The sequence below is a fragment of the Canis lupus genome, chromosome 31, assembly GCF_003254725.2.
Source record: "Canis lupus dingo isolate Sandy chromosome 31, ASM325472v2, whole genome shotgun sequence".
Lineage (NCBI taxonomy): Eukaryota > Metazoa > Chordata > Mammalia > Carnivora > Canidae > Canis > Canis lupus.
The window spans coordinates 22,278,678-22,302,861 of NC_064273.1; the positions used below are offsets into that span (position 1 = coordinate 22,278,678).

At 39.7% G+C, this 24,184-nt stretch overlaps 2 long non-coding RNA genes across 5 annotated transcripts in view; one reads left to right on the forward strand and one right to left on the reverse strand.

Annotated features, from left to right (window-relative positions):
• LOC112661805 (uncharacterized) overlaps window positions 1-24,184 on the forward strand; it is a 414,903-nt gene that overhangs the window by 191,831 nt on the left and 198,888 nt on the right. The window lies entirely within an intron of this gene.
• On the reverse strand, window positions 1,321-11,768 carry LOC112661806 (uncharacterized). Its single transcript, XR_007407643.1, has 3 exons — window positions 11,656-11,768; window positions 8,607-8,682; window positions 1,321-5,451 (listed from the first exon to the last, which is right to left on the reverse strand). It is a non-coding gene; the product is annotated as an uncharacterized LOC112661806 (long non-coding RNA).

The window sequence follows — 24,184 nt, forward strand, 5'->3', positions numbered from 1 at the left end:
CTTAGCTCTCAGCTTGGAATTCTCTTCCCCTGCTAGCCCCTTCCCACCATTCAGGTGGAAGTCAGAAACTACCCCTTCTGGGAAAGGCCTTTTCTGATCACTCTGTTTAAAGAAGTCACCGCACTTCCCCTCCACAGTCAATCTCTATAATATGGCTCTGCTTTATTATCCTCCCATGACAATCAATACCTGGAATCATTTTGTATTTTTCTTACTAATTCTGTGGCCCTCACCCCATTAGAATAATTCTGCATGTCTTGTCCTTTGGTACTTAGAACAATGTCTACCGTATGTTATTTTCACAACAAATGTTTGCTCAAGAAAGAAGTTAATGAGTTAATGTGTCTGTGAGCAGTGAGCTGCAGTGGTGTTGCATCTGGTTTTATCGTTCAAGTTTTTTAATTAAAAAAATTTGTCTTCTTAAATCCGATTCCTTTTGCATCTAATTTAATTTAATGAAGGCTAATTAGCATTTGAAAACTTGGTCTTGATGGAGTGCCGATATGCTCTAGAACTGATCTGATTTACTAATGGTACCCCAAATCAGTAAGTCCTAGACCTTGTACTACTACTGTTACCATCCTTTCCTTTCTCCTTTCTAACTTATTTCTCACGCGTATCTTGCGACTGTCCCCTCAGTCAGTAGCCAGTAGCCAAGAGGATCTGGAAATACTCTTCAGGCCACTCCTAATGTTCCAGTGCCCAGAGGTAAATGGAACCTTATGTGCTAGACAAGAGCATGTCACTGCAACCCCATCAGTGACTGCCCTTCCTGTGTGATCCAGTTGTGGGTCTGGGTGGGGGTGGGGGGGCTGCAGTGCTGATGTCTCAGCTGGTGGACTAGGAAGTTTACTATTGCCATTTCCTTCTCACCCACGCCCCAGGTTTCTGGGTATTTGCTCTGTATGCTTGCGTCCAATTGCAGATCCCATTGTCTCACATGACAAGTTGACAGCTGGCATTGCAGACAACTCCCAGCACCTCATTCCATCCCTGTTCCTCAGTTCAGACCCTTTCAAGAATGGGGCTGGCCAGGGCTCAGCTTAAGTTTACTCCCATCCTTTTTACATAAATGTTTTTCTCCTTCTACATGGAGCCAGTTCGCCTTCTGTGAGTTAGTATTTCTCAACTTCACCTAATTTGGTGTTAGCTGAGCCTTTTATTCAAAGCTTCATCTCTTCATAGGAGTTCCAAGCATATTTTCCTGCTTATGCATTATTCCAGCTGCAAATTCATCCAGCCATCTCTATAGAAACACATGTTCATAAAAATCAAAAGCAAAGAGATACCAAATAGGGAATATATTAAAAGGTTTTAAACTCACAGCTTATTTTCAGAAGGTGGATCTTAATAGGATGTTAACCTTCCATTGGGTGTGTATTCAAATAACTGGAGTAAAACCTAATATTATGCAGGCATTTAATGTAAAGAACACCAACCATCAAATTAAGTCCCTGAATAATAAAAGCTATATACCATAATGCTCTGTAGTGATATGATTAAATTATGGCCATTCAATCTGTTTTCTGATACCAACATGAACATAGGTTTTTCTTGTATAGTGGAAAATTGAATAATCTATTTTTGTCATTAATAGAATCTACCAATATTTATCTTCATGATGCTGTATTAAATATTAACTAATTGTGAAAATTATTAATGACACTGTAGCAAAGAAACATTCTAAGAGAAAGAGAGGAGAAAACCCATAGCCAGATCGGCATTAAAGTAGCAGGGCTCAAATGGTGTACTGTACCAAAAATTAAGATAGTTACTCTATTTATGGAGGAACCATTTAGAGAAAGACCAAGACGGTAGTCCTTAGAGTCCTAGTCAAAGGGACACACTTGTTTCTTACACTGTATGCCTATGAGAGCACCTTTGGGTGGATATTTCATGATAACAAGCATAATCATTATTAATTCTAAAGACTGATTAATTGCATGTATCCTATTGAATCATTGTGGGAATATAAATATTTAAACCAAATCAAATATATACACATATATTTACAAATATAAATAAATTTATTTGTCCAGATTCCTTAAAATTGGGACACTTTTGGAATCAATAAACACTTTAAGACTTTCAAAATGCTAAAATATTTGCTCATTTTCCACTGTGGGCTCCCTCTAGGGAATCAAATATAGTTTTACTTTCTGCTTTATTACCTACTGATGGTGTGTGGTTTAATTTTCTTCGAGAAGGAAACATGAAAAATAATGTGAATAGTGACACACTGGATTTAGGACAGTTAAATGTTTTGAACTTAGTTTCTACTGTAATTTTAAGTAATTGGACCAAGAGTCCTCCTTTAAAATAATATACATCAAGGAACATATAGTTTGATATGGATCAGGAAATTTCATTTCTTGTGCCTATGAATAGGAAGTTATTTATGAGGAACAGGATAATGGAAAAGTCTTCATGTGCCAAAATGACCTTCCCCAATAGCCAGCCATGGGACCTGCAGTGCTATCATTGTAGATGCTTCCTCTAGGTGCCTGGTAGCACCATGAGATGAAATGGCACCAGGGTCTAACCTGGAGCCATAGGTGTCGGTAGCACCTGGAACTCAGAAATCTCAGTAATTCTTTCTTCTGTTCTTTGTAATATCTAACACTTCTGTTCTTTGAAATATCTAACACCATGGTAAGTGAACAGTATACTTAATGCTGAAAAAATGCAATTATGAAACTCTTCACAGTCTTTATAATTATAAAGACACTAAAATGGTAGTTGTGGTCTAGAAGAATAAATTAGTTTTACAGATTATGAGAAAGAATAAAAGGGCTCTCTGCATTAGATAATGTTCATTCATTTATTCATCAGGCATTTGTTGAACACGTGATATGTGTTCTCAAAAAGCACATATGCAAATATAGAATTGCAATCTAAGAATGATAGGTGCTACCCTAGATACAGGCTTGTGAAGGGCTGATACTCTGGTAGTACTGGCAGGAGAAGTGTCATGAGTTGTTAGACATTAAAATAATTCCTTGCTGATTCATGGTCACTGTTTCAGGTTCCCCAAATGACCCTTCACTGCCCTGGCTTCCCAGACTCCTTCTTGGGATTCTCAGGGCCTCACTTCATCCAGCAATTAAGATTTGACAGCCCAGTTAAAGATCTCTCCGACCTCCCACCCTCAAACCCTGCTACCACATATTGATTGCTTGGTATCAACTTGTTCTTAGTGATTTTAAATATCACCCCTGCACAGCTGGTAAAAGAGTTTCCATTATGCTTTAACTTCTTTATTCGAACTTCCATTATTTCTTAGAATCAATTAATACAGGTGAATGCGCCTACCCTGGAACTCTCAGATTAAAGCCCCCAGGTGGGATCTATAGGCAGGTTAAGAAGTAGAGGAACATAGCCCAAAGGTGTGTCCCGTTATTTGGAAAGGAACTCATCAGTTAAACTATGAGATTCTTGTCAAAGCTAAGGAAGAAATTCTAAGCCAGATGGGTCTCTATTTTGTTTGTATATTGGAGTCACCTGCACATAAGGAAGAAGACAAAAGGGGCACCTAGGTGGCTCAGTTGGTTAAACTTCTGCCTTCAGTGCAGGACATTATCCCAGGGTCCTGGGATGGAGCCCTGCATCAGGCTCCCTGCTTAGGGAATCTGATTCTCCCTCTCCCTCTGCCATTCCCCTGACTTGTGCTCTTTCTCTTTCTTGCTCACTGTCTCTCAAATAAATAAATAAAATCTTAAAAAAGGAAGAAAACAAAAACCAAAAACAAAACAAAGAAAACAAAACCCAAAAATGTTATCAGTCTTACTCCAGAGATTTTAATTCAGCTGATCTGGGGTATGTTCTGGACACTGAACTTTTTTTAATGCTCCCCTAGGAATTTTAATGTGTAGTCAAATTTGAGAACCACTGCTTTAAGCAAAGAATAAAACAAGTTGGAACATCTGCCTTGGGAAAAGTATACAAGGCCTGAAAAAAGAAAAACATAAAAAATATATTGCTAAGGGGTGTGTGTGTGTGTGTGTGTGTGTGTGTGTGTGAGAGAGAGAGAGAGAGAGAGAGAGAGAGAGAGAGAATAAACTCAAAAGGTTATGGTGTAAGTGGCCTCAAAGCTAGACTTCCTTAAGTTTTTCCTATATTCTAGCAACAATATTATTATTATTTTTAGTTTTCTTTAATAGTGTGTCTCTGGATGATTGGCAGATTTAACAATTCTGATCACAAAGATCTTTGTTTATAATATTTCAGAGCTTTAATAACAGTATTATAAAAAAGCTCAGTGCACTAATTAGTGCTTCCTTCTCTCCTTATTGCTTTTCTCTAATTCCCTACTGCAGGTGTTACATGTCACCGTAAGGAGCTCACTTTCAGTTGAAATGTGACATCAGCCCTACTTTCTGGTGTGGTTTGGAATTAGATTGTGGTAAGAACTAGTTCCAAACCCTAAGCCTTGGGACAAGCCTCAGCTGCTCAGTAGCTCCTAACTTGTAGTTTTAATAAGTGCTCATCTGCTGAATGTTGGCCCATTCCTTAGAACTGGATTCTCTGGGGATCCCTGGGTGGCTCAATGGTTTAGCACCTGCCTTTGGCCCAGGGCGTGATCCTGGAGTTCTGGGATCGAGTCCCATATTGGGCTCCTGCATGGAGCCTGCTTCTCCCTCTCTCTCTCTCTAATGAATAAATAAAATATTTTTAAAAAAAGCAGGGGCAAAAGAAAAAAAAAAAAAGCAGGGTCAATGATTGGCGATCAATGTCTTATCTCTAGAGAGGGCAGTCTAGGAAAGAAGTAGCAGACACCTATTTGTTCCAAGAGATGGAGTGTTTGGTGTTTTATGGGTGATATGGCGACCTTGGTTTTATCCGTGCCTACACAACATTATGAAGTAGAGTTGTTTGTCTTACTTTATTATGGTCTCTGAGTAACCTGTCTGACGTTGGTATTCCTGAGATTGTTTATATCCAATGGGAGAATAACATGTTTTAGCCGTTCGTGCAAGGCCACCTTCTGGATATCAAGGGCTGTTTTTCCTTTTTTCTCCATCAATAGTCTGGATGGTAATAGTGCTCAGGTTCTTTCTAAAACTAGGACATTGCCACAGCCCAGGTATGTTAGGGCTAATGCTGTGTCCATTTCTAGGCAGTCCCTTTTACCGAGAATGGCGGTGATAGTGGTGCCTCTCTACCACTGGTTAGGGGACTGCTAAGGATGGGATAATGTTCTGAAACCCTAAAATCTGACTTCATATCATAGCCTGCCTTGTCAAATCTCCTTCCCAATTACTGAACTGGACCCACCAGTATTACTTCTTGCTTCTATCAGACCCATTCTGAAAATTCACTGGACAGCCCATTGATTCTGCTACCCAGACTGTGTATCTGGGGTAGACACACAGCTGATGGTAGTGATCAGAATTCCCTTCTTTTTTTTCTTCTAGTAGTACAATAGTCTCCTCCCATGTCTCCCGAACAAGTCTGTGTGGGGAAAAAAAACATTTATGTTGAGTCAAAACTTATCTCTTTGATACTCTCCCAATATTGTCCTGTTTTTGTCTGACAGTCCTTTCCCTTTTTTGTTGATTATGTGCTTGCTGGATGAATAAAGCATCTGCCATGTACCAGAACTCAGTAATATGGGGCGCTTTCCTTTATTTAGGAAGTTTGGAATGTTAAGACTGTTGGACTATATAATGTTAAGACAATGAGGACTATATAAAAGAAGACTGGGGAAGGGCACGGAGCAGATATGAAAGAAATGAGGCAATTAAGAAAACACAGTTCAGGGGCACCCGGGTGGCTCAATTGCTTGAGCATCAGTTCAATTTTGACTCACATCGTGACCTCAGGATCCTGGGATCAAGCTCCATGTCAGGCTTTGAGCTCACTGGGGAGTCTGCTTAAGATTCTCCCCCCACCCCAGCCCACCACTCTCTCCTCTTCCCCCTGCTCATGCACATTCTTTCTTTTTTTTTTTTTCTCTCAAATAAATAAATCTTAAAAAGAAAGAAAATAGGGCAGCCCCAGTGGCCCAGTGGTTTAGCACTGCCTTCAGCCCAGGGTGCGATCCTGGAGATCTGGGATTGAGTCCCACGTCGGGCTCCCTGCATGGAGCCTGCTTCTCCCTCTGCTTGTGTCTCTGCCTCTCTCTCTCTCTGTGTCTCATAAATAGATAAAATATTTTAAAAAAGAAAGAAAATACAGCTCATGGTGGATAAATTTTCAGTGAAGAATGAGAAATGAAAGAGAATTACAGGCCTTTACAGTTAGTTCCCTTATCATTCTAAGTTATCTTCCAGTCCAAAAAAATATTTCCTCTGACTCTCTGATATAATTACACAGTTACCCAGGAATGGTGGATGGTCACATCATAAGGGGTAGTAAGTAAAAAAAAATAAAGAGAATGTATAAAAATAGGAAGAAATTAAGGTGATTAGAATGATCCCTACAAAGAGAAAAGATGCACACATTTTTCCATTGTTGTAAAAAGAAACTCCGAAATACAAAGAAAAGGCCAGGTGACTTGGTCAAGGTCGCTTGGGACCTTAGAGCAGAATGAGGGAGTGAATTATGTTCACTTTGTCCACCAGACTGTGATGTCTCTCAGTAGCAGCCTACCTGCAGGCTAAACTCATCTAGTTAGCATAGTTAGCACTGTGCTTACCACAGAGACTTGAAGAGACTAGCAGAATCACCATTTCAGGAAGAAGATTTATAGCTGTACTTAATGAATTTGAGTAGTTACTTTTGTAAGTATCCTCACAAATATGTCTAGTATGGAGAAACAGAATTTAGCCTTGATAGCCACCTCAAAAATGTTGGCTGTGAATGCTTTGTTAGTGACACATCTGGCTAGAAAGGAAATGGTATGTTTATGAACTGCCATGAAAAAAAAAAATCTCTGCAAGATTCACATTTGGACTACAGTGAGATACAGGTGATCTTATGGATTATTCAAGAGAACTGTCTTGGGAACCAGCGACTGCAGTGATTCTGAGGATTACCTATAGAAAGTCAAATTGGGAGGGTAGATTATTCTGTCTTTACATAGGAGTTATTTTACTTTTTAGGAGAGTATCCAGCATGTATTAAAATAGTTTTATCACTTGCTTATTTTCTTGAAAAACTATTGTCGTAGTACAGTACAACAGAACAGTACTGGTCAATAATTGGGTTTAAAGTCAGAGGCACACACGTGCAGAAACACACACAGGTTTCACAACATATTCTTAATTATTATATTTATAGAAATTTGAGAGAGGCTAAAGGAACTACTATTATAATGTAAAAGATTGGACCTATTAGTGGCAAGGTCATACCAATTCTAGCATTCCACAGGGTTGAGACCTAAGTACAATTGAATCACATTTTTTTCCACTCAAATTATCAGGCCTTAAGGATACATTTGATCTACTGCAGGCCATTATTATACTTTTTATCAAATTATATTCTGTCTGCCTTGAAATGATGATGACATTCTTTATAAGGCCATTAGATTAACCCAGATCATGAGCTTTTGGTGTAGATGGATATTTGGGGCCAGGAAGAAAAAAAAATGGTGACAAGAATGACTTGTTTTCTGAGTAAACACAACTTAGAGGAATGTTTTACTGGGAGAGCCCTCTCTACTCCCTCTAGCAAGTCATCTGACTCCCTACTTGTTCATGTAGGCTAATGTGCCCTCGGCCAGAATATTCTTAAGATATACCCCCATCCCACCATGTCTAGCTTCCTTGTATTGCTTTCTCTTGCTCTCCCAGGACAACTATAAGAAGAAGAGTAGAGAATCAGATATATTAATGCTCCATAACATTTCTAGTCAAGGTATGGACATGGAGTTCAAATGACTAATTTAGTGGCTCACTTCTATAAATGCCATATGTATGACTAATGCATTCTTGAGACCTGTCCAGGACAAAGCAGCCCTCATCAGTGGTATGATTTATGCTTTATTTGCAAACATGGACCTTGTGGCCTGCAGCTCCCCACTGGCTCTCTCCGCTTAATTGTCAAACCTCTTCCAAAACAAGCTTTGCCATCTTCTCTCATCTCAGGGGCTGCCATCCTGCAGAGCCTTTATTCTCAACCAGCTGGTTTCAACTGGTTTTGACTGTGGCAGAAATGTTGTTGACATAGCAGATGGTCTTGATATTTCTGAAAACCAGCAACATGTTTGCCATTTCCACCTCCACCCTCTTGGCTACTGTTTCTCCTTCAAGTGCTTTGGGTCATTTTTAGCAAACCTGTATAATCTGATTTTTTTTTTATAAATATCAGATTAAGAGAAGTGTAACACATAAATACCCTTGCAGAATATAGACAGAGGAAGAATTTTAGGACTCTTCCACACACATTAAAAAAAGAACCTGTAAGCTGAGATAAATTTTTGTTTGGCATGATGGGTTTTTAGATGAATTAGACTGAGCAAATAGTGAGTAGATTTTAAATATTTTAGGTACGAAGTATCAACCAGTGAGATGTGGCTGATGGGTTGTACTAAAAGAAATAGGGTCTAATATTCATGATGTTTGAAACCTTTTTTAAGAGTAATATACCATTGAGTAATGTTTTTCCTTATTGAACACAAGAGGACTTGAGAGAAGGGCGAGTGTAATTGGGTTAGAGAATATTACCCAGCAGTGACTCCAGAGCCAAAGCAGAATGAAGGTGCCATAACAACTTGATGATCTGGGACTCAATCCAGCCATTCTGAAAAATTAAAGCAGACTGATTTATTCTTTCTTGTTTGCCCCATGCAGGCAGGCAATGTGAATAGTCTCTTAACTTGCTAAATAATGGTGTAAAAACCTCTGCTTCACTCGAGCTATATAAATACAATTTTGGAAAATGCTCATTCTCCTGGAAAGGACTGCACAGATGGGAAGGAGACATGAGTAATGGTGGCCCCACAAGATTCAGCCAGCCTCTTATGACTCATCATGCTTCTCCAAGTCTGTAGGACTCACTGACTGAGAGTGTACTTTTGTTGGCTAACTAAGGATGGGTGAGGACCCTGCTTCCAGAAAGTCACAGTTAAGACACAGTTTACTGAGTACAAGTCTCTCCTTCCCAAGGTAGTAGTAATGATCACAAAGGAGTGACATTTAGCTAATTGATTCCTCTGAATGCCAGAAGCAGCATTCTGAGGATGAGAGCATAGGACTCTATGGAGGGAGTAAGTAAAAATGCTGGAGAAACTTGTGTAGGTGAACATCAGATGTCCCAGGTAGGGCAAGTTGAATGACAAAAACCATTTTGAGCGCGAAATATATGTGTGGGGTGGGGAGGAGTGGGATGGGGAAAAAGACATACACATTGCATAACAAAGCATCAGAGCCAGCTCCATGGGTCATTATGAGAACCTAGGGGTAGAGGGCCATGGGGTATCTAATTTTCAATCCTTCTTGCCCTGCTGATAATGTTAGTAAGGTCTCCAAATTAATGCACTGCTTGAATTAAATGGTTTACTCCATAATGGAAAACAGCTCACTAAGCGAAGAATATTCTGGTAACCTTACCATTAAATCTAGCTTCCTATTGCCAAGCATAGAAAAGGAAGAATAATTAAGAGAATTTAGGTACTATGAAAAATGATTAATTTTTTTAAGATTTTTATTTATTTATTCATGAGAGACAGAGGGAGAGAGAGGCAGAGACACAGGCAGAGGGAAAAGCAGGCTCCCTGCAAGGAGCCTGATGTGGGACTCGATCCTGGGATCACGCCCTGGGCCAAAGGCAGACACTCAACCACTGAGCCACCCAGGTGTCCCATTACGAAAAATATTTAACAACTAGATGGAATGCCTAATAATCAGAATAAACACAGTTGTAGATCTGGAGTATTTGCCAGATCATGGGGAGTTCAGAGGAACCAGAGATGGTGGGGGAAGGAGTTCTAGGATAATTCTAAGGTAACCCAAGGATTTTAGTACTTTAGTAACCATATATGCCAGACAAACATAAGCCCTGAAAACAATCAACACTCTTATAAGTCATGTAGTACAATAGATTTGTCCTAACAGGTTAAGAGTCCATTTCAGAAGCAGTACTAAAGTTTATAGAACCAAGGAAAGAGCCTACATTTGAGACCTTTCACAGGTGAGAAGGCTTCTTACTTTTTATCAAACTGTATCTTTAGCCAAATAAAATAATGATAACAATAATAATAACAACAACGACAATAATAGTAATTCTCCCTTGCCTTTTCTTTTTAACAGTAGACAGGCATTTCAAGGCAAAAGTATAAAGATTCAGCAAAATGTTTACATTCAGATTGCATTACTGGACACCTGGGTGGCTCACTTGGTTAAGTGTCTGACTCTTGGTTTCAGCTCAGGTCATGATCTCGTGGTTGTGAGATCGAGCCCCACATCAGACTCTGTGCTTAGTGTGGAGTCAGCTTCAGATTCTCTCTCTCTCAAATAAGTGAATAAATAAGAATAAATAAGCAAAATCTTTAAATACAGATCACATGAAGCATGAGGATCATTCAAATACAAGTTAAGTTGATCTGGTCCTTCTAGATTAGATTCTCAATTCTTACAGTGTTCACCAGTAACTATATATTCAGAACAGATGTTGAGCCCATTGGGGATGCAATATGGCTTCTGATCCAGGTTATTACTAGGAACTATAGAACCCTTGACATATTTGAGAGTAGTGTAATTCCCAGAGTGTGTTTGGGTTCTAAAACATTTTAGAAACAATTGGTAAACATGTGCGAACACACTATATGTGTAATTGTCCTTGAAAGCAGGTGTCTAATTGTTTAGTGACTATATAACTTGGGCCTTTTTTCTCAAGAAATTGGAGGCGGTCAACATTTTAAGAAACTATACTTCACACAAACTCATAGAACATAGCTCAAGTGATATGCCTATGGGTCTTGAATATTTATTACTCTTTCCTCATAGAAAACTCATCTATCCACTCATCATTTCTTACTACTTACTGCAGATATTCCTTTTTTCTTTCTTAGGCAAAGAGTAATTTCAGTGATATTATAAAAAAGAATAAAGAATTTTATATTAGTTTAAAAATTGCTTTATACCATATTTCAGTTAGAAAAAAAACAGAATTCATATATTTTTTCACAAATAAAGTTTTCATTGTATTTAAAATAAAATATTTGATAAAATATGCCATATATGAAAAATATGTATAGAGAGGTTGGGTCAAGCTCAAAATAACATTGTAGGTGTTAAATTGTACCAATTAGAGGTAGATTCCAATATTAGAAAAAGTTTTTTTCCAGGCTTTCTATGGTTTTATTTAACAGACATTCCACCTGAGTTCTAAATTTATTTCTTAAAGCAGCTAAGCTTCCAGGAGATAAATTATACTGCAAGGTAAGAGTTTATAAGGAAACACACACAAATATCCCCTCACAAATGACAGTGGATGCAATCCCCCCTCACATCCACCACTCGATAGTCTACTAGAATTCCAGATGAGATGAATGGAAATATGGAATTAAAGTGATTCTTTCAAAATCATAATGATTAACCAATAAACAAGTCCTAAAATAGGGTTTTAAAATTCCTCTTTCATGACCTGTATTTTTAGCCTATTTGAGCATTACAGATACCCATTTATACACTGCCCCCCCAACCTTGGAATTTCACCAAAAGCACTTGGATTTTGTCTTGCAGCAGACAGTTTAAGACATTATATTTGTTCTACCTCTGCTCCTCTGCTTTTTCCTTGCTCTATTTCAAGGCAGAATTCAAGCTTCAAAAATTCCTTGCTGCATGGATGTGAGCCTGGCAGAAAATATAAGCGATCTTAAATCCAAGGCTTCTTTTTTGTTTTATATACAAGCCTCAGCCCTTTAGAGGAGGTGGAGTCCTCCAGTTGGTGAGGAATGGAGGAGAGATTTTGCAAGCTGTTTGTGCTGTGGAGTTGAGCCATCTGGCAGCACCAGAGAGAATTAGGAGTCCTCAGAAAGAATGGCTCTGTGTTCCTAGACTTGCCCAAATCCCCAGGCCCTAAATGTGACCCAGGGGCCATGTTACAGGATGCAAGGAGAACATAAGTATTCTCAGAACTAGAGTGAAAATTGAAGGGTCTTAAAAGGACCTTTCCAAAAACTGTAACTTTATTTTATCCTAACCAATGCTTTATCCATGAGTGTGTGTGTGTGTGTGTGTGTGCGCACGCGCGCGCTTGGACACACACGGGGGTGGAGAGGTTGGAGGATGGGGCTAAGCATATGTGGGAATTCCAACAGTATGGTCACAATTGAAATAAGTTGATTTAAGGAAATGAAGATGTGATATTTCTCTTATTTAATGTATTCTAAATTCAAATCTACCCAGATGACCATTGAGGATTATACATAAAGAACCAAACCTTTAAGCTTAAATATAAATGGAACCTATTTGTTTTCTAGGAAGATAAATACATCATACTTATTATGTTTATCTCTCACAGTTACTTCATGTCAAATTGTTCACATAAAACATGTTACCTGCCAAATGGGGCCACTTATTGTTTTAACACCTTCATCCTCTAGACAGGTGTAGTAAATGTTACTTTTTGGTAAGCTCAAAATACACAGATTCACTTCACAAATATTTGCAACTAGTGTTCATCATACACCATGTCTACCAGATACCAAACACTGACCTAGGTTTGGGAATGTGAAAATAAATGACATACCATCCAGCTCCCAAGCCACTGAGTCCCTGTGTTGAAAATCTACTTTACTCTCAGATTTCTTACCCTCTGAGGGAACCCTTGTTTTTAACAGAGATCGACCAACCAACAGTATCCCACTTTTGGATGTTTTGCCAAGGACTGTTCATCAGCCCCACTCTTCTAGAAGATAATTTTGTATCTAAAGCAGATAAGGCTTCCCATTCCCCATCGTGTTGTAGGATGCATATGGCAGGAGTGATGACTATGAGCATATGCTAGAAATAAGACTGTATTTCACCAAAATATCAGAAAATCTTTATATTTCAACATGGGCTTACAGATCTTCATATAATGTGAGTTCAAGTAAATTTACATTATATGGATCGGCCAACTCCTAAACACTTTGCTACACTAGTCAATATCTTTATCAAATGTCTCTTCATTGTCTTAGATGGGATTATCACCACCTACAAATATCTTCTCTTTTTTTTTTAGTCATTCAACAATCTATATGACACAACAGAAGTGTCAGGAACTGGATCAGGGAATGGTGGTTGAGGGTTAGGGCGCCCTTGCTTCTTTGGTTAAACTCAATACTTTTATTGATTAGATTAGCATTTTCTCAGCTCTCTTAATTTGAGGAAATACATTTTTTTGGAGAAAATATTGAGTTATGATTCAGCAGTCTAGAAAGTGAGGTAAAGTTTAGAGATATTTTGTAAGTGGTACTCTAAACCAGACTCTTGTCCTGAAGAATCTTTTTCTTTTTTCCCTCTCTTTCTACAGCATTTATTTCCTCTGGTTCAGGCTGTCTATAGCAGAAAGAACAACTTGGAGATTAAACATCAGTGTTATTCTAAAAGCAATCATCTGCAAAATTCAGATTCTCTCTACAATGACTGCGTTGAAAGATGAAAAATTCAGTCACACAATTGGTTTTTTTAGTCTTGAGAATATCAAGCAGTTTGACTGATTTTTCCTAGAGTGACTGTTTAGTCTTGTGGGATGATGTGCCCCATAGGTAGGACAGCCTGCCAAGTTGTTCTCACAGTTTTTGCACCCCAATTATCAGCAGAGTGTCTAGACCAATCACTTAGCTACCGGATATCTTCTAGGGCACAGATTTAAGAGAACTGGTTCTAAAAGTCACTTTTACTCCTTTATTACATAGGTTTTCTCCTTTCAGTCCCAATCGGAGGGCAGAGTGTTTTCCTTCCACTCTAATATTTTTGTTCACCTACAATTACTATTCAAAGGTAACCTGGAAATTGTTCACAGGGAGATATTTATGATGCACTGTATGAGACTATCGTCCTATACCGTGTATGGTTGCTATAGCTCACCTATCAATCAGAGCTGTAATTAATAACTGGTTTCAGAGTAAGTGAATAAAGGAATGATTGAATGACTATAACCAAAAATCAATGGGTAAAAATGAGTATAGGAGTTGCTGAGTAATAGGATACCATAAGAATTACTTAAATATTTTTACCAGATTGCATTTTTTCCAAGTAAGAAATATCTTCAGTTCTAATATTAAACAACTTAGGATATCCTATTGTTTTACCCAGTGTCCAAGCAGGAAACAACATACTCTAATGCACTGTCGAAAAGAGTTTAATGGAGAGATTATGTATAGTGATGCGGGCAGGAGTACGTGTAGTAGCACAACAAAGGATAGTGTAGTACCTTGGAGCCAGTGAAAGCAGGAATTCTGAGGGGCTGCATGGGAAATAGTTACTAGAACATAGAGTAACCAGGTGGAAACATTCGCTCAGTAGAAATTGTGGCCTTAAGTAGAGTGTCAGAGCTGATTTGTGATGACGCAGGAGAAGGTTACTAGTGTAATAAAAGTTCTTGCCTCATTCTCCACTAATCTTGAAATTTCTTGGCACATATCTTCCATTGGCTGGACTGGAAACCAGAGGACAAGGAAACCTGTTGGTGTAGTTACTAGAGGTTAGTTTTGGGGCTTAGAGCAGAGTGGAGAGGAGTGGAGAGTGAATCTGGAGGAGCAAACAAAACTATCCAGGTGCCTCCTTTAATTAGCTGACGTGGTGGTCTACAAACTATTGACACTTTCCTCCATATCTATATGTGCAGGGTAATCAGAAGTAGGAAAAATGTGTGTCAACAATGAAGGTCAAACAAAAAAGAAAGAAAAGCATTGCATTAGGAAAGAAGAACAGAATTTGTCTATTTTAGATTCCTAATGGTGTAATCTGTTGAAAAACCAAAGTTAAACAGCATTAATATCCCTCAGATTTGTTTGATGAAAGGGCTAAAAGTTGTCCACTTTTTTTACCCTTGGTATTAAAAAGAAAAAAGTCTTCAATTCTGTCTTTAAAAAATGCATTGGGTTCTTTTTTTTCTTTAAATATTTTATATATTTATTCATGAGAGAAGAGAGAAGCAGAGACATAGGCAGAAGGAGGAGAAACAGGCTCCAAGCAGGAGCCCGATGTGGGACTTGATCCCAGAAATCCGGGATCACGTCCTGAGCCAAAGACAGCCGCTCAACCGCTGAGCCACCCAGACGTCCCAAAAATGCATTGGGTTCTTTAAAAATGGAGTCTGTACTGAGATCCTTTAAGGGAGTGCTTTCAGGACACATCTTCAAGGATATGAAGAAAGCAGAAAGTGCAGGGGAAAGAAGTTAAACAGAAGTGTGGTTACTGCTCGCTCCCATCAGTCAGAGTCCAGGGGGAGCTCTGGAGGAAGAATTGGTACCACACGACTGTCCTGCAAGGATGCTACGCATAGAATGGGTCATTAGGCGCAGACTACTCTGGTGGTGGTGGAAACATTCCTCCCAGGGGCTCTCCTTGGCTGACTGGCAAATTTCTAGATGAGGGTGCTTCTATGAGCCACTAGAAACCAACAGTAGCGCCAAGGGATGGGTGCATTGATCTAGAAAAGATCTGGGTGGGTCACATCTGCTACATACCTGTAAGCTCTTAGGCAGAACCCAGCTTACTCACAAGTGTTCCCAAATTCTAGCTTCAGGGGCTGAGTATGCCTTTTACTACATTGCAGAACACAGTAAATCAGCTCATCTCTGACTAAATATCAACCAGGGAGAATTATTTCTGACATTATTTGTTGTCATTGTGACAACACAATGGGTGTGGGTTAAACCTGAATAGCTATGAACCTATGGCAGTCCCTCAGATAACAGAAGTCAGAAACCCATCCCCATTACAATTATAATCATAGTTCTAACTTAACCCCAAGTCAAGATTATCATGAAACGTTTGCATATAGTAGAAAGCAGAAAGTTAAATAGGAACATAGAAACCTACTGTTATTTTTAGGTCATTATTTATTCCACATTTTGACAGCAGGTGGATAAGAACTTTCCAATCACAAGTTATAACCTTGAGGAAATGAATGGATATCAGGCTATCTTAGCTGGTATGTCTGCAGCCAATGATTTTTCTATTCATAACTTTTTAAACTGTGGCACTTTAATGCATGGTACTGCTAATTTATTTTTTTTTCCTGCATCATTTGTACAAAGTCTCCTAAAATCCATCACAGTTGAGAACAGAGTCTAGACAGTTATTATGATACAATCAAAAGGAAAGCTGGCAAATAAGAAAAGGGAAAGTGAATAGAAATGCTGATTAAAATAACAGTACAGTTTATATGAGGCTCCTTTTAAATTTGTATTTTCCGAATTTCATCTTTTGGAAGACTGAAATCACACTAAAGTATTGTAGTACTGGAAGTTGGCTTTATTTTATAAGCGTAAAGAGAAAAAAAAGAAAGATTTGCATTTATTTCTCCATGGAAAGAGTTCTGCAACCTAATTAAATAAATATTATGGCAGTGCATTTGAATAGTTTTCCTATCCGTGAGGAAAGAAAATGCTCTGTTTTCCTAAAGCCATACATTTTATGTCACTGTAGAAGAAAAGCAAGTCAGCCATTGCTGAGTAAATGGTTTTATCAAATCTATATCTGATTTGAAGAAGTCAACTTTTTTATGGGAACTAAAAATGTGAAATTCACATAATCCAGCCCCTGAACACAATCTTTCCCTTGAGGTTTCCAGAGGAACTCCTGCTTCAGTCTTAGAGCCATCTGCTATTGTCTTTTGCCACTGAGTACGTGGATGGATAATTTCTCAGGGTGCAGTTAAATGAACATGAAGAAACTCGTTCATCCTATAAAGGGATCTGGAAAAGCTAATGCATAAATGATAACATCTGTGCAAGGTGTGGAGACAGGGAGGAGGTAAAGCATGCACATTAGTCACACACTGTCAACACAGAAGTCCCAGTTTCAGGCAAATAAGCTGAATGAGACAATGTTTTACAGAACACAAACTCATCCCTGTCAAAGGGGTAGAAAGGAAGAATAATTCGTCAGATGTATTCACGTGGTGTGGAAAGGCAAAAGCAACTCAACGAGCCAAAAACCAAACCAACCCAGCATGAACAAAAGACTAATGAAAAAACTTTCCAGTCTTAGATTTGAATGACTCGGTTTATTGACACAGAATTTCATTAAGTCCAAAGTGTCATGACGGAGGATTGTCTTTTCTTCACAGGGATCATTTTTGTTCTCAGTCTGTAGCATCACCTCCCTTTGTTGGGAGACATTGGCCGATGAGAGCTTCGTAGCAATCCTTTTCCGGGAGGTGGGGGTTCAGTCCTTCATACGGGAAAGTCACAGTTTGGCAGGTGTGAAGAGATTCAATTTCACTAAAAGCCTACAGCAGAGGTTGCTTTCTATATTCAACACAGAGGATGCCTGTTGGACGATTAATGCAACTTTCACATCCTCTTCAATTTGGCTCTAAAGTGTCTCTTTCAATGACCATAATTCTCTGACAACTTTTCCAGATGGACCATTTTATGCATTTTCACCACTTCCAATTAATATTGAGAAAGTATTTTTTAAATTTTATTGAGTCTTTATTCTTGGTGTTAAGCATCTTATTTTTTGGGTCATTTTGAACTTAGAGCACTGCAAGTATTTGACCTCATGTTCCAAGCAAGGGATTAAGCCAGTGGCAGAAGCTTCCATTCATGTTATTTCCGTATCTCCGACTGCCTCTCCTCTCCTCTCCATTCGCCTTTCCACATCTTTCAGGGCCTAACTCAACTCTCATTTCTCCCTTTAAAGTCTGACTCTGCCTTCTGCTCAGGCCATGATCCTAGGGTCCTAGGACTGAGCCCTCCATTGGGCTCCCTCTGTCCTTCCCCTCAACTCATGCTCTCTCTTTCTCTCTCAAACAAATAAATAAAATTGAAAAAAAAAAAAGCAACCTTCCCTGGCCCTCTAATATTTATTAGCCACATTGAACAACTCATGACTACACCAGTAAGCCTTCTTGCCACTGTAGGGCTGGGGTTCCCACACCCAGCCTGCACCAGCATCACCTGGAGGGCTTGTTAAACACAGATGTCCAGGCCTCAGCCCACAGTTTCTGATTCTGTAGGGGTGAGAAGGGGCCCCGAGAATTTGCACTTCTAGCAAGTTCTCAGGGGAGGCCGACATGGTCCAGGGACCACAATTCGAGAACTTCTGCTGTGAGGATGGCCTTTTTATCCTTCTTCATCCACTGCTGCATTCGAACTCATTTTTCTTTTTTTAAAGATTATTTATTTGAAAGAGAGAGAGAGAAAGAGAAGAGAGAGAGCACGAGTGGGAGGGAGGGGAAGAGAGAGAAGCAGACTCCTCACTGAGCAGGAAGCTCGATGTGTGACTCGATCATGACCTGAGCCAAAGGCAGATGTGTACCCAACTGAGCCACCCAGGCACCCCTCGAATTCATTTTTCAAAGCTCTTCTCCATATCATCTCCTCTGTGAAATCTTCCCCTGGCAGAGTTAGGCTTCTCTCAGCCTACCTTCTCACTCACAAGTTGTCCTACATTGGTGAAAGCAGGGTAGTTGTGTTAGTTTCCTAGAGCTGCTGAAACAGAATACCGCAGGCTGGGTGGTATTTTCTGGAAATCCCAGGTGAAGGAGTCAGCATGGCTGGTTTCTTCTGAGGCCTCTCGCCTTGCTGATGGCCATCTTCTTGCTGTCCTTACATGGTCTTGCCTCTGTGATGTCTCCCTGTGTGTCCTGAATTTCCTCTTCTTGTAAGGACACAGATTGGATTGGAACCCATCCTAATGGCCTCATTTAAACTTGATCACATCTGTAAAGGCCCTGTCTCCCAATGCAGTCACATTCTGAGGAATGAAGGGTTAGAGGTTCAGCATAAGAATTTAGGGGGACACAGTTCAGCCCCAGAAAGGTAGCAAACTCAGATACCTACAGGTGCCCAGGCAATTATGAAATATATGCATTTGGTGAGATGGAAGCCATTAGAAATGCAAAGTGGTCATGCTGGCCGCTTCGCGATGGATCATAAACATCTTCACAGAATATATACACTGTTCAGACTGGGCTGCACAGGGACCATATTGGGACACAGTTACCATTCAGACACTGTCACACTGCAAACACAAAAATGACTAACCACCACGCCCTTCTGTCTGCTGCTTTTACCCATAACTCTAAACCTCAATTTAACCCTCCTGCTTCCTACATAAAAATTAATAAACTAATCAGTCATGAAAAACCTCACCTCCTGACAGCTTCCAGTCCACACCTAGTTTCCATCTTTCTTAAATCCTCTTCAGAATCCTCCAACACAGGTCCACATCCCATAAGAAATCTCTCCGAGCTCCTCCCAACTGCCCCAAAATGGATGTGATTCTTCGGGAATGTGCTTCTCTGGTGCCATGCAAGTTCAATAACAGGAACTCTGATCCAGCTCTGTTCCCAGTGCTCCTTCATTACTGGGCTTTAGGGACAAGAGAAATGATGTGCTTGGCTCTAACATGAGAATGGGTTTGCATGGGTTTAGAATGATGTGCCACTTCTAAAGATATTCAAAATAAATAAGAGGAACATAACGCATGTCGCATCACACAAGCTGTGGGCGTACTGGGCCAGCAGAATATTGCCAGCTCACCACCCTTGTTCAAAGGTTCAAGACTCCTACTCTGAGATCTTTGACTTCTTCAGGTCTTATCTGTTTTTCTCATGCTTCGCTGACACAGGAAGAGTAAGCTATGAAAAGAATAGCAAACATCTGTAGTGTTTCTTATGACTTACAAAGCCTGTTAACTTGCCTTGCTCAATGCACATTCACACCTACTGGTGAGGTATGGTAGGCCCATTTTAAAAATGAGGTCCTCAGAGGTGTTGGTGTGCCTACCAACCTTAATATCAATAGTGTGACCAACTGCGTAGAGTAATTAAATAAAAAAGTCCAGACCTGAACCCAGGTTCCTCTATCTTTTTGCTCTCCTGTGCTACTGCAGCCTCCCAGAAGCCTGCTCCCTGCAGTTGAGCAAAAACCATGCTCTCCTATTGTTCTTGTGTATGCGTATGTGTGTGTGTGTGTGTGTGTGTGTGTTCTCCTTCCCATCTAGACCATAGCATCCTCAGAGTTGGAGATCGTGCTATGTATTTCTCTGGCATCCCCCAGAGCTAGGTCTAATGTCATGCGGAGCACATAGCAGACCCTCGGTAAGAAGTCACTGACAGAATGAAACTCTTTAACATTTCTCAGAGACAGACAAAGGATAGATGTTTCAAAGCAGGGAAACTTTTCTGCCTTTGTGTCACTGTTGCAGGACCAGAGGCTATAGGATTAGAGTATTCATTCTTTAGGGTGTTTGGCTGCAAAGAATTTTTCCTGCCACAGTTTTCCCTTTTCTGTTATAGTTTCTGCACTGGAAACTGTTGGGAGGTTCAAACTTCAATTCCATGTTCACTTCCTGGGATTTGGTGCATATTAAAAATAGACTGGAGGAGCATGTGGTAAGAGACTGTGATGTGCTGTCCAAATCCTCCTTTGAGGAAGGACTTGTTGCTCCAGCTGTTGAGGTGCTCTTGTCACCGGCCTTCACCTGTCAGCCCATTCTGGAACTTCCTGAGCTACAGTGAGCTGCCCTGCCCAAGGGTGGCACCCTTTCCTGGAATGGTTTACACCCAGTGATTGATCAGGGAAGGTTTGAAGTCCTGGCCATCTTGGTCCAACTCAGGACAATGATGAAGGGGCCACATGCATCAGAGCTGTTCATTAAGTTGTTGAGGCTGTCATGAGTCAGGATTATGACTGAACAGAGGCCAAATCCTGCCTTCTTTTCTTTCCTTCCTCAGGTGGTGAATCTTAGCACTTTCCTACATAGACATTTTGCAATTTAAACTCTGTCTTAGAGTCTGCTTCCTGCAGAAACCAGCTTGAAACAGAAGATTGGTGGGGAGTGGAGGTGTGGGGAGAAGAAAGGGCTTAGTTGGTTCATGTGAAGAAGATGAACACCGCATGAACCCTCAAGAACATAAATAAGTAGAGTGTGTTCGGCTGTGGCCTGTTACAGTGACTACATTACATGGAGAATGCCTGGATATGTCTTGTGGCATTGCTACACACCATTTATGCCTCCCGTACCCTTAGGGTGATAAAAAGGAAGTTGCACAGGCTGGAGAGGGCTCCTTACAGCTCCTTGCAGCCCCTCAGGGTTCGTTCAGCTGTGGAATATCTTTCCAGGTCCTCTTCCTTTAAAGCTAAGTAGACAGTTTATTTGCTTTTATAATATTTGCATGATCTGGATCATTCTTGATCCAGTGAATGGAGCATGTGTGCATCATGATGGCCCTCCTGTTCTCCCCCTAACGTTGCTAGTAACCCCTGAACTTTTGATTGAGTTCGTGACATCTTCTTTCATTTCCACCCAAGTTCAAGCCTGGGAATAAAGACTTGAGGTGGTCATTGGTTTACTCTCTTAATCTTCCTTTCTTCCCTGGAGCCAAAGGCACAGGCCTTCTAAGTAGCATCATTTTGGCTGTGATGTCCGCAGTGGCGAGCTTGGGGCACCATTTGCTCCTATACGTTCCCTGTCACTTAGATGAATTTCGGGGCACTCTTGGCCCCAAACCTCCCTCTGGAGTTTCCTCAGCAGGACTAATTTGATATATTGCCTCAACAAATCCCATCAGCCCTGCCCGATTTGGAACCAAGGGTAAAGATGGTTTATAGGGGCAATAACAACCGAACTGTTCTGTCTGAGACAGGCAAATAATTTCCTTTCTGCGCCAGTCCAGTACTATTTCCCTTAATCTTCTTAATGCCTGAGAAGCTGCTGCTTCCAATGTCCTTAAAGCCATTTTTTTCCCCTGAAGGTTAATACCCTGAGGGGAGAGCAGGCCCATCATTTCTGCTCCTTTTGGGCAGGCAGCCTATTTTCTTTAGTTTCATTTGGCATTATATTAAGATGGCTCAGTGTTAAAACACATGATTCATAGTCATTGATGGCATGGGTTAAGCTAAAACCCCATGTTGCCTCGTCCAAGATCCCTTTAAGACAGAACCAAGCTGGCTACCTCAGTCCTACTGGGTCTCTTGCCCACTGGGACTGCTGATGGCCCATTAGCCTACTCATCCAACTTGTGTTATTGCTGGCTTCCAGGTCCCAGTCTCTCTTGGTGCCTGAGTGAACTTTATTCCCATTTCTTCCATATTCCCACAGGGTATGTCCCTTACTTTTCTTCCTACATTGAGTTTCCTGTCTTTCCACTCTTCCTTAACTGCCCTGGAAAAGATCTCACACTTGTTAGCTGACATCTTCCATTTCTGAGTACTTCCAGTTTAGGGCAGGGAGGGGCCAAGGCTGGACGGTGTGAGTATCCCCCTGAATCTTTAGTGATTTCACTGAAGTCTATTTTGTTTCACTGTTTAATCAATGCCTCCATTCTGAAAGTTTAAAAACCCTCTTTTCTGTTTAAAATAATTCCAGAATTTAATAGAAATATTCACAATTCTGGTGTGCCTGCCTGTCCAGCTAGCCTAGTATTTTCTCAGTTGTCCTCTTGGATGAAGACTTGCTGTGCTCTTTTACCAACATGTTTTGATGGAAAAAGACCAGGATACCTTGAACTGGAAACCTTCCACCTATAACCATCCCCTCCAGGTTTCTACTTTTTTTTTTCAGAGTCATTTTTGGTGACTTATAATTAATGTTTTTTTTTGGGTAATTTTATAGTAATCATCTATGTGGTACATGAATAATTAGATCATAAAACTTTAAGTGTAGAGGATTACTTTTATTATTTATAACTCCCCCTTCCTTTTTTTTTTTTTTTTTTTTTTTTTTTACTGAACTGCTTAGTTTCATTCACGAAGAGGGTATGTGGTACCGAGATTTTTCAATTAGTAAATTGTCTTTTTAGTGATTTCCTTTATGTTAACTATTAATGTCTGGATTCAATTCATTAACTATTAATGTCAGGATTTTAGGCAAGTTCTTAAAAACAAACAAACAAACCCAAAGGTGTATTTCGGAAGTTAGGGCTGGAAGTGGCAACTTCTCATTTCCTTTCAGCTGTGTGATCCAATCAGTTGTGCCTTTGGCCCCCTCTGCCTCCTTTGGCTATGTAAGCCTTAGTTTATTTATGAACAAAATGATTATTTTGTACCAGATGACCTCTAAATTCCCTTCCAGATCTAGTATTCTATGTGCCTATTATAATGATCAGCATTTTGACGTTTTGAGTGAGACATTCCAAATTACATTTGAATATGCCATTTTGAAAAGCATTACACTTCCTTTTGTTTAGAAATATTTTTTTCCCACACTCATTGGAGATCTCTCAATGGAGACTCAAATGGGGGAAGAAAAGGGGAAGAGAGATTTGAGTTTCAAGAATTAAATGAGGACTTCATAGTTTGTAAACAGCTATCTTCCAGAGGACCCTGAATGCTGGGAAAGGGAAAAAATGTAGAACAAAGATTTAAACTAAATATTGGGTAGATTTTCTGGTTCCAAAAGTGTGGTAAGTGTTGAGTAAGGAGTGTACTATTAATCCTTTCCACTGCAGTGAACTTATTGCTAAGATTTCTCTACCCCAACAACTTTGTCATCTTGATTTTGAATCCTTCTCTTATTCTTCCTCAGTAATATATTTGGCAAAACACTTTATATATATAATATATATAATAAATATATTTATGTTTATAATTTATCTACCAAATCAGAGCGAAATCCCATATATCCTAGATAGATATTTTATATGACTATATTTGCATTAGGTATCTCTCTGTTTTGGTAGCTAAATTACAATAAATACAACATCCTGTTATTTATGCTAGCTGGAAATAAAAAGCTTTTCATGGAATAGAGAATTGGCTTTCATAGACATTTATTTTTCATGTCACATTTTTTTTCTACACTGACTTCTCAGCTGAGGCCAAGCAGATCTTTCTTTTTTGAATTTCTGATAACTAAGGACATTTGTGCCTTTCTGTATAATCTCTTCAAACCTTATAATCCAGTTAAGAATGCCCATCTCACATATTGAGCAGTAATTGATTCCCTTAATGGGCATTTCCATGAACCAGTCTCTCTTTCCCAGACATTTTTTATCTGTCTGGATAAGTTTCTTTCAATAGCTGTCTACAGCTTTCAAGCATTCCCCCCTCCCCTTACCTGATTCACTTCCATCTGTTGTACCCCTTGTGACTTTTACTTCACTCCAAGCTCTCTATCCTCTGTCCCTAATCCTA